This window comes from Apium graveolens, chromosome 1, assembly GCF_009905375.1.
Source record: "Apium graveolens cultivar Ventura chromosome 1, ASM990537v1, whole genome shotgun sequence".
NCBI classification, from domain to species: Eukaryota; Viridiplantae; Streptophyta; class Magnoliopsida; order Apiales; family Apiaceae; genus Apium; species Apium graveolens.
The window spans coordinates 72,555,086-72,564,072 of NC_133647.1; positions in this window are offsets into that span (position 1 = coordinate 72,555,086).

Consider the following 8,987-nt stretch of genomic DNA (forward strand, 5'->3'; position numbering starts at 1 on the left):
TGTGTTGAGACCGATCTGGTGCTCAACTGGGAGAGATGTCACTTTATGGTGTAACAGGGCATCTTTCTTGGGCACAAGGTCTCTAGTAAAGGTCTTGAGGTGGAAAAATTCAAGGAGGGGTCATTGAAAATCTTCCTCCACCAATTTCTATTAAGGGAGTCCGTAACTCTCTTGGTCATGCGGGTTTCTATCGGCGTTTCATCAAGGACTTCTCTAAAATCTCTAAACCATTGTGCAATCTTCTAGAGAAAGATGTCCCTTTCAAGTTTGATGACGAGTGTCTAGCTGCTTTTGAGAGCTTAAAGAAGAGTTTGATCATGGAACCGATCATAACTGCACCTAATTGGGATGAACCTTTTAAAATGATGTGTGATGCAAGTGACTATACAGTTGGAGCAGTTCATGGGTAGAGAAAGAACAATATATTTCATGTGGTCTACTATGCTAGTAAGACCATTAATGGTGCTCAACTAAACTATACTACTACTGAGAAGGAGCTATTGGCTATTGTCTATGGTTTTGAGAAGTTTCGATCTTATATGTTTGGGATGAAGATGACAGTTTTCACTAATCATGTTGTGATTCGCTATCTCGTTTAGAAGAAGGACTCGAAGCCTAGACTTATTTGATGGGTTCTTTTACTTCAGGAGTTTGAGTTGGAGATCAAGGATAGAAAAGGTACTGAGAATCAGGTTGTTGATCATCTCTCTCGTTTAGAAGATGTGCAACTTCACAGGATAAGACATTGATTAATGAGTCTTTTCCCGATGAGCAGTTGTTTAGGGTGCAAGAAGAAGAACCATGGTTCGTAGATATTGTGAACTACCTTGTGAGAAACATTACACCTCCAGACTTGTCTTCTGCTTAAAGGAAGAAGTTTCTTCATGAAATGAAGTTGTACATGTGGGATGAGCCATTTCTGTTTCGGCAAGGAGCTGACCAAATCATGAGGAGAGGTATTTGGTACAGCAAAATGGGGGGGATCTTGCGAGATTTTCATTCGACTATTTATGGAGGCCACTATGGTGGAGAAAAGACAACAGCTCGTATCCTTCAAGCAGGATTCTTCTGGCCTACATTGTTTAAGGATGCGCATTAGTTCGTTTTGAAGTGTGATCGATGCCAGCATTTTGGTAATATGTCCAAGAGGGATGAGATGCCTCTTAATGCGCTTCTTGAGGTTGAGGTCTTCGATGTATGGGGAATTGACTTAATGGGGCCATTTGTCTCATCTTGCAACAATCAGTATATCTTATTGGCAGTTGATTATGTCTCGAAATGGGTGGAAGTCAAGGCTTTGCCGACAAATGATACGAAGGTAGTGCTTAATTTTCTGCACAAGCAGATATTCACAAGATTTGGGACTCCAAGAGTCATAATCAGTGACGAGGGATCGTGTTTCTTCAATCGTAAGTTCACTGCTATGATGCAGTGATATAATGTGAATCATCGCATTACTACAGCCTACCATCCTCAGACTAATGGTTAAGCTGAGGTATTTAACACAGAGATCAAGCGTATTCTAGAGAAAGTTGTATATCCATCAAGGAAGGATTGGTCTTTAAAGCTGGATGAAGCTGTTTGGGCTTATCGAACAATATACAAGACTCCATTAGGCATGTCACCATTTTAGTTGGTTTATGGTAAGGTTTGTCATTTTCTTGTGGAGCTCGAGAATAAAGCGTATTAGGCTTTGAAGAAATTGAACCTTGATATGGATGCAGCTGGAAAGAAAAGGATGTTTCAATTGAATGAACTCGACGAGTGTTGACTTCAAGTGTATGAGAACAATAAAATATATAAGGAGAAAGTCAAGAGGTGGCACGATAGGGGTCTAGTACTCAAATTATTTGTGTCAGGGCAAAAAGTTCTTTTGTTCAACTCTCGTCTCCGTCATTTTCCTGGAAAATTCAAATCAAGATGGTCAGGGTCGTTTGTTGTCAAAACTGTGTTTCCACATGGAGCGATGGAGATTTTTGAGAATGATCCAGGCCAAGCGTTCAAGGTGATTGGATAGAGGTTGAAGCATTACTACGGAGATACGGCAAACCGTGAGGTGGTTAGTGCCGTTTTGTTGTCAACTTGATCTCGGGATTCTACGTCAAGCTAGAGACATAAACCAATTGCTTCATGGGAGGCAACCCAAGTTTGTTGTATATTAATAAATAGAGGAAGAAGAAAACAAGAAGAAAACTCCAAAAAATCATAAAAATAAAAAAATCAGTGTCAACTATAGAAGCACGGTGCGCCCGCGCTGAGAAGCGGGCTGGCTGTGCTGAAAGTCCAATAGCTGTGTACGCCCGCATTGGTATGCGGGGCGGCCGTGCTGGTTTTCTAGAAGCACGGCACGCCCGCACTGCCAGGCGGGGCGGCCGCGCTGGCTCCCTGTAAGTGAAAAAAAAGAGCATAAAATCGGGAAATCAAAACAAAATCATATTCCAACCGAATTTCCCTCTCCCACCTTCCATATTTCCCTCTCCAAATCAGTTTCAATCACCCATTTATTCCCATAATCAATTCCTACTTCTTTCCTAAAACTAATTTTAATCCCTAAACCCTATATATACACACACTTATACACAATCTTCTCCATCACTTCTCAATTCTCAAAACTCTAAATCTCTCTTACACACATCTTTTTTCTCAAACTTATTCGAATTCAATGGCACCCAAGAGACAACAAATCCAAGTTAGTAGCAGCACCACCGATTCTTTGAGTGTTGGCGGTGTGAGGCCTAGGTTTTCTACTCTAGAGGCTAAAGCGGAGTATACGAGGTTGTTATTGAAGCTGATAGCCAAGGAGAGAGGATTTCTACCATCGGGGAAAGATTGTAATTGCTTAAGATGATTCTGGAGATGGGTTGGGTCGCTTTTTGTGAGGCACCCGCTGTTGTACCCATGAGTGTGGTTTGCGAGTTTTACGCGAATGCGAAGACGGATAAGAATGGTTTTACTGTGGTGAGGGGGTTGATGGTGGATTACAGTGTTGAGGTTATTCGTCAGGTGATAAATCAGCCTGAGAGACAGCTGGGTCAGGATGATTGGGTGATGAAAACCGGAAAGGATTTTAACTTGGATTTGATTGTTGGTACGTTGTGTGTTCCCGAGACTCACTGGAAGTTCAAGATGGGCACGAATGAATATGCCACTTTCCCTACCTCGTGCATGAACAGGTATGCTCGTGCATGGAACTCTTTTATTTGTGCTAACATTATGCCTTCATCCCATGTGCATGATGTTACGGTGGACCGGGCAAAGCTGTTATGGGGTATTCTGCAGGGTGATTATGTGGACTTGGGGTCTGTGATTTATCAGGGTATTTTGAGGTTTCTGTGAGGTAGCACTACGGGTTCTATTCTGTACGCATCGATTGTGACGAAGCTGTGTGTGGCCGTTGGAGTTCATTAGCCCACACACGAGCAGCTGCAGTTGCCTAATGCCCCGATTGACAGTTCCACGCTCTTGAGTATGCAGGAGTGGTACAATGGGAAGCCTGATCCGAAGGGGCTTGGTTACTCATATGATCACTTTCTAGGAGGACGGCCAGCGCCTCAAGGATATACTAGTGGTACAACTCAGGCCAGTAGAGCAGCATGGAGAGCTCAGTTGGGCGAGGTTGGTCCTTCACGGCCGCAGCAGCAGCAGCAGGATGTTGAGGATAGTGCTGGTTTGGGTCCAGCACAATATAGGCGCTTGATGAAGAGGAGGGATGTGATGCATGACATCTATAGTAGGTTTGCACATGATCTCACCCAGGCATTGGGGACTGCATTCAGGGCCACATGAGTTGATATCCAATGGCCAGTTTTCAATGAAGACTCTATGTACCCACCTCGTGACACTCCTGACACTCCACCCGTTGAGAGTGATGATCATGATTCCGAGTAGGTATGCCTGATTCCTTACTATTACCTTCACTGAGGGCAGTGAATATTTTAAGTTTGGGGGTGGTCGTTTAGGAGTATGTTATGTGTGTGTCCATGTAGTTTACATATTCATGATAGTTTAGTTCGTATAGTTGCATATTTTCCATCATGTGGTAGTTTTTTTATTTTTCATGTTAATATGTTGCATGTAGTTGCATTTTCATTATAACATGATCCCTTAAGTTTATTTTTCCGATTGATTTGTGATATTGATGCTAGTGTAGTGATGTCGTATATATTGACGATAAGTCCTATCGAGTTGATTTGCATGCTAGAAGCAAGAAAAAATTCATTAAGTCTTATAAGTTACTTGAGTGCTAGATCATGATCATGGTTTGTTTATTTGTCGAGGTTTAATTACTTGTTTATATTCAGAATTTAGGATATTCTCTTAATGACAACATTACATGGATTTCTAAAAATTGGAGAAAAATATTGGATTTTATTGCTAGTAATTGTGGCTAAGTGTCAAATGGCTAGTAGCCGGCTCATTTTATATGAGTAGTCTAGGGTTGAGCGAGATGGAGCGAAACACACTCGTTCAGAAATCATGTGGAAAAAAAGTAAAAAAAGAAAAAAAAAGAAGAAAAATATATGTTGATGCATAATTGATCACGAGTGGGCTCTTAATACTCGAGTTATTAAGTTCTTAGGGGACTTTGTGTTGGGAACCACGGACTTAGGGTGTTACTACGCTTTACGATAAAGATTATGAAAAGAGGATTACCTTGTTAATGGTTGATTCCACACTCTTCTATTGTATTCCCAAATTCCCTTGAGCGAAGTGTGGCCTCCGTCTTCTCAAGTTATCCTCTCTTCTTGCTCCTTGGTGGCTACAATATGTTTTCACACAATTCCAAGCAAGAAGAGAATAAGAATATATATAGGCTATAATAGGGACCATGGATAATTAGGTTGGGCCTTCTAATTACATCTTGAGCCTAGCCCAATGTAATTAAATATTAATTCAATCCACTAAAGAATTAATATTTGCACTACCTTTCCTAATACCGTAATTTAATTAATTCGGTTCCAATATTATTTGCTTATTCAATTCCCCATGTTTAAAATATCATATGTCCATTAATTAAATAAATTACTGATAATTTATTTAATTAATATCTTTTATCCTTGATCATCCACTCAACCTTTATTTAATTATGCCAGAATAAATTCCACCTGCAGGGTTTCACATAATTAAATCTTTTTGAGCTTTCAAGGGGACATCATTAACCCGAATATTATCAGGACATGGATTCCTTCAATAAATAATATCCACCATGTATATAATTTCATCACCCAAAATATAATGATATAATTCAAAAGAATTATTTCATATATAAATCAAAGCATGTAAATAATATACACATGTCAATTACTATTTCCGGATTAAGAACCTAAGCATTAATAATAACATAGAATCTTAGTTCTCCTTCTTAATCAGTATTAAGGAAACAATTCTAAATTTGATCCTGTTCAATATACACAAAGTATATTAGTATTATTTATTAGTCAATATAAACTAATCTAAATAATACTACAACCATACCGGTGGATTATCCAACACCACCTGTGTTGTGAACCTTATTATATTATATAACTGTATTTAACAATCTAATATTCTGTATCCCATTTGATACTAGATTGTTCACAATATATAATATTAGACAACATGTAAACATTCAAATGATTCTCAAATAAACTGGCCAGAAATAAATGTACATACTTCAAATAAATATTTTCAGTATACACTAACAATCTCCCACTTATACTCAAAATATTCTATGTGTACATCAGTGTTTATTTAATCCACTATTACATAAAAATCTATGTGTCCATCCATCTGACTCCTATCGCTTCCACATGCTTGTCAAAAACCTTGGTTGGCAAGCTCTTTGTGAAAGGATCTGCTCGGCTGTCTTCTGATGATATGTGAGCCACAACTATATCCCCTCGCTTTACGATTCCTCGTATGAGATGATACTTACGTTTAATATGTTTAGCTACTTTGTGGTCTCGCGGTTCCTTTGAATTTGCCACAGCACCAGTGTTATCACAATACACCGTCAAGCTCCTAGGCAAATTAGGTACCACATCTAAGTCCAAAAGGAAGTTCCTGAACCATACAGCCTCCTTGGCAGCCTCAGAGGCCGCCACGTACTCGGCCTCCATGGTGGAGTCTGCAATGCATTTCTGCTTTACACTCCTCCATATAACGGCTCCACCTCCCAAAGTAAAAACATATCCCGAGGTTGATTTCCTCTTATCCCTATCTGATTGGAAATCTGAATCAGTATATCCCAAAGGAAATAGATCTGAGGCCTTGTAAATTAACATATACTCCTTAGTCCTTCTCAGGTACTTGAGTATAGTTTTTACTGCACTCCAATGTTCCTGACCTGGGTTCGACTGATATCTACTAACCATGCCTACAGCAAAGCAGATGTCAAGCCTCGTACATAACATAGCATACATTAAGCTTCCACATGTTGAAGCATAAGGAACTGCTTTCATGCTCTCTATATCCTTAGGTGTCGAAGGACACTGCTTCTTAGATAGAGCAACTCCATGCTTAAAAGGTAAAAAACCTTTCTTGGAGTTCTGCATGTTAAAACGAGCTAATACTTCATCAATGTAGGGCTCTTGAGATAAAGCCAACATCTTTTTCTTGCGATCCCTTATAACTTTGATCCCAAGGATGTATGCCGCTTCACCTAAGTCCTTCATGTCAAATTGTTTGAACAACCATGCCTTTACTGATGACAACATCTCTACATTGTTTCCAATGAGTAAAATATCATCTACATATAGTACTAGAAAAACCACTGCATTACCTTCACTTCTCTTATACACGCACGATTCGCTTGGACTTTGATCAAATCCATATGACTGGACTGCCTGATCAAAATGAATATTCCAGTCTCTAGAAGCTTGTTTAAGTCCATAAATAGACCTCTTAAGCTTACATACCAGATGCTCTTGGCCTTCCTTAATGAATCCTTTTGGTTGCTGCATATAGATGGTTTCTTCAAGACTTCCATTAAGAAAAGCTGTCTTGACATCCATTTGCCAAATCTCATAATCGAGATGAGCTGCTATAGATAAAAGAATACGGATTGACTTAAGCATGACTATCGGTGAAAAGGTTTCCTCATAATCAATACCTTCTTTCTGAGTATACCCTTTCGCAACAAGTCTTACTTTCCAGGCTTTCACCTTTTTATCTAATCCCCTCTTTTTCTTGTAGATCCGCTTACATCCAATAGGTTTTATACCTTTGGGTGGTTCCACGAGCTCCCAGACCTGATTAGAATGCATTGATTCTATCTCAGATTCCATCACCTTTTGCCAAAGATCTGCATCTTTGTCTTGTACTGCCTCTTCGTATATACGGGGATCATCATCATGTTCACCAGGGACCAAGTCTGAAGACTCTCCCAAAAACATGAATCTATCAGGCTGTTGAACAACCCTCCCACTACGACAGGGCACTGGTGCGGTATTAGTGACAGGTTGTACATTATGTTATGGTTGTTCTACTTGTACTACAGCTTCATGGGTATTATTTGTCCCTCCCACTAGTTCCTCTAAAACGACACTACTCATGGGTTTGTGATTCATTATATAGTCCTCCTCCAAGAATCTTGCATTGGTGCTAAAAATGACATCCCGATTCTTCGGACTATAAAATAAATATCCTTTCGTTCCCATGGGGTAGCCTACAAACAACTTTACTTCTGTACGAGATTCTAACTTAGTCGCATTCTTGTTCAGCACATGTGCTGGAAAACCCCATATTCGAATGTCTTAGACTCGGTTTATCCCCGGTCCATAATTCTAAGGGGGTTTTAGGAACCGACTTAGAAGGTACTAAGTTCAGAAGATAAGCTGCTATCTCTAAGGCATGTCCCCAAAACGACTTGGGTAAATCCGAATAACTCATCATCGATCTAACACTCTCTAAAAGAGTCCGGTTCCTTCTCTCTGTTACACCGTTCTGCTGGGGTGTGCCTGGTGCAGTTAACTGGGATTCTATCCCATTTTCTGATAAATATTCTCTAAATTCTCCAAGCAAGTATTCGCCACCACGATCTGATCGTAGTGACTTGATACTTTTATTAAGTCGCTTCTCCGTTTTATCTTTGTACTCTTTGAACTTATCAAAGCACTCAGACTTACGGCGCAACAAATAAACGTACCCATATCTAGAATAATCATCAATGAAAGTGACGAAATATTCATAACCACCTCTTGCTTGGATATTCATGGGTCCACATAAATCAGAGTGAACCAATTCTAATACTTGTTTGGCTCTATTCCCCTTTGCCTTGAAAGGCCTATTAGTCATTTTACCTTCCAAGAAGGATTCACAAACTGGAAATGGCTCCACTGCCAATGAGCTTAAAGGCCCGTCTACTACCAGTCTTTGAATCCTCCTCAAGTTAATATGACCTAATCTCAAGTGCCAAAGATATGTTTGGTTCAAACTAGAAGGTTCCTTTCTTTTAGTAGAGTTAGAATATGTGTTGTTCAATTCCCTAAATTGCAGTTACATTGCAGGTTGACTAGGATTAATTATATACAAATTGTCTTGCAATGTACCAGAACATATAATTCGTTTATTCATCATAATAGAAACATTACGATCCAAACAAACATTATAACCATCCAAAGCAAGTTTAGAAACCGAAATTAAATTCCTTCTAAAAGAAGGTACAAAAAGACAATTGTTCAAAACCAAAATCCTATCAGAACCAAAAGATAAATGAATAACTCCTACTGCAACTACTGCTACTTTCGTAGCATCTCCCATGAACACGTATATCTCACCATCTCTAAGCATTCTGGATAGCTGGAACCCCTGCATAGAATTACAAACATGATCAGTGGCTCCTATACTACACACCAAGTGCTCGTAGATATAGCCACTATAAATGTTTCTGTAACTAGAGAAAGAGACATACCAGTATTGTTTGTCTTCTTAGGAAGAGGACAATCCTGTTTCCAGTGACCTGACTGTTTGCATCAGAAGCACTTTCCCTTAGGCTTTTGCACACCACC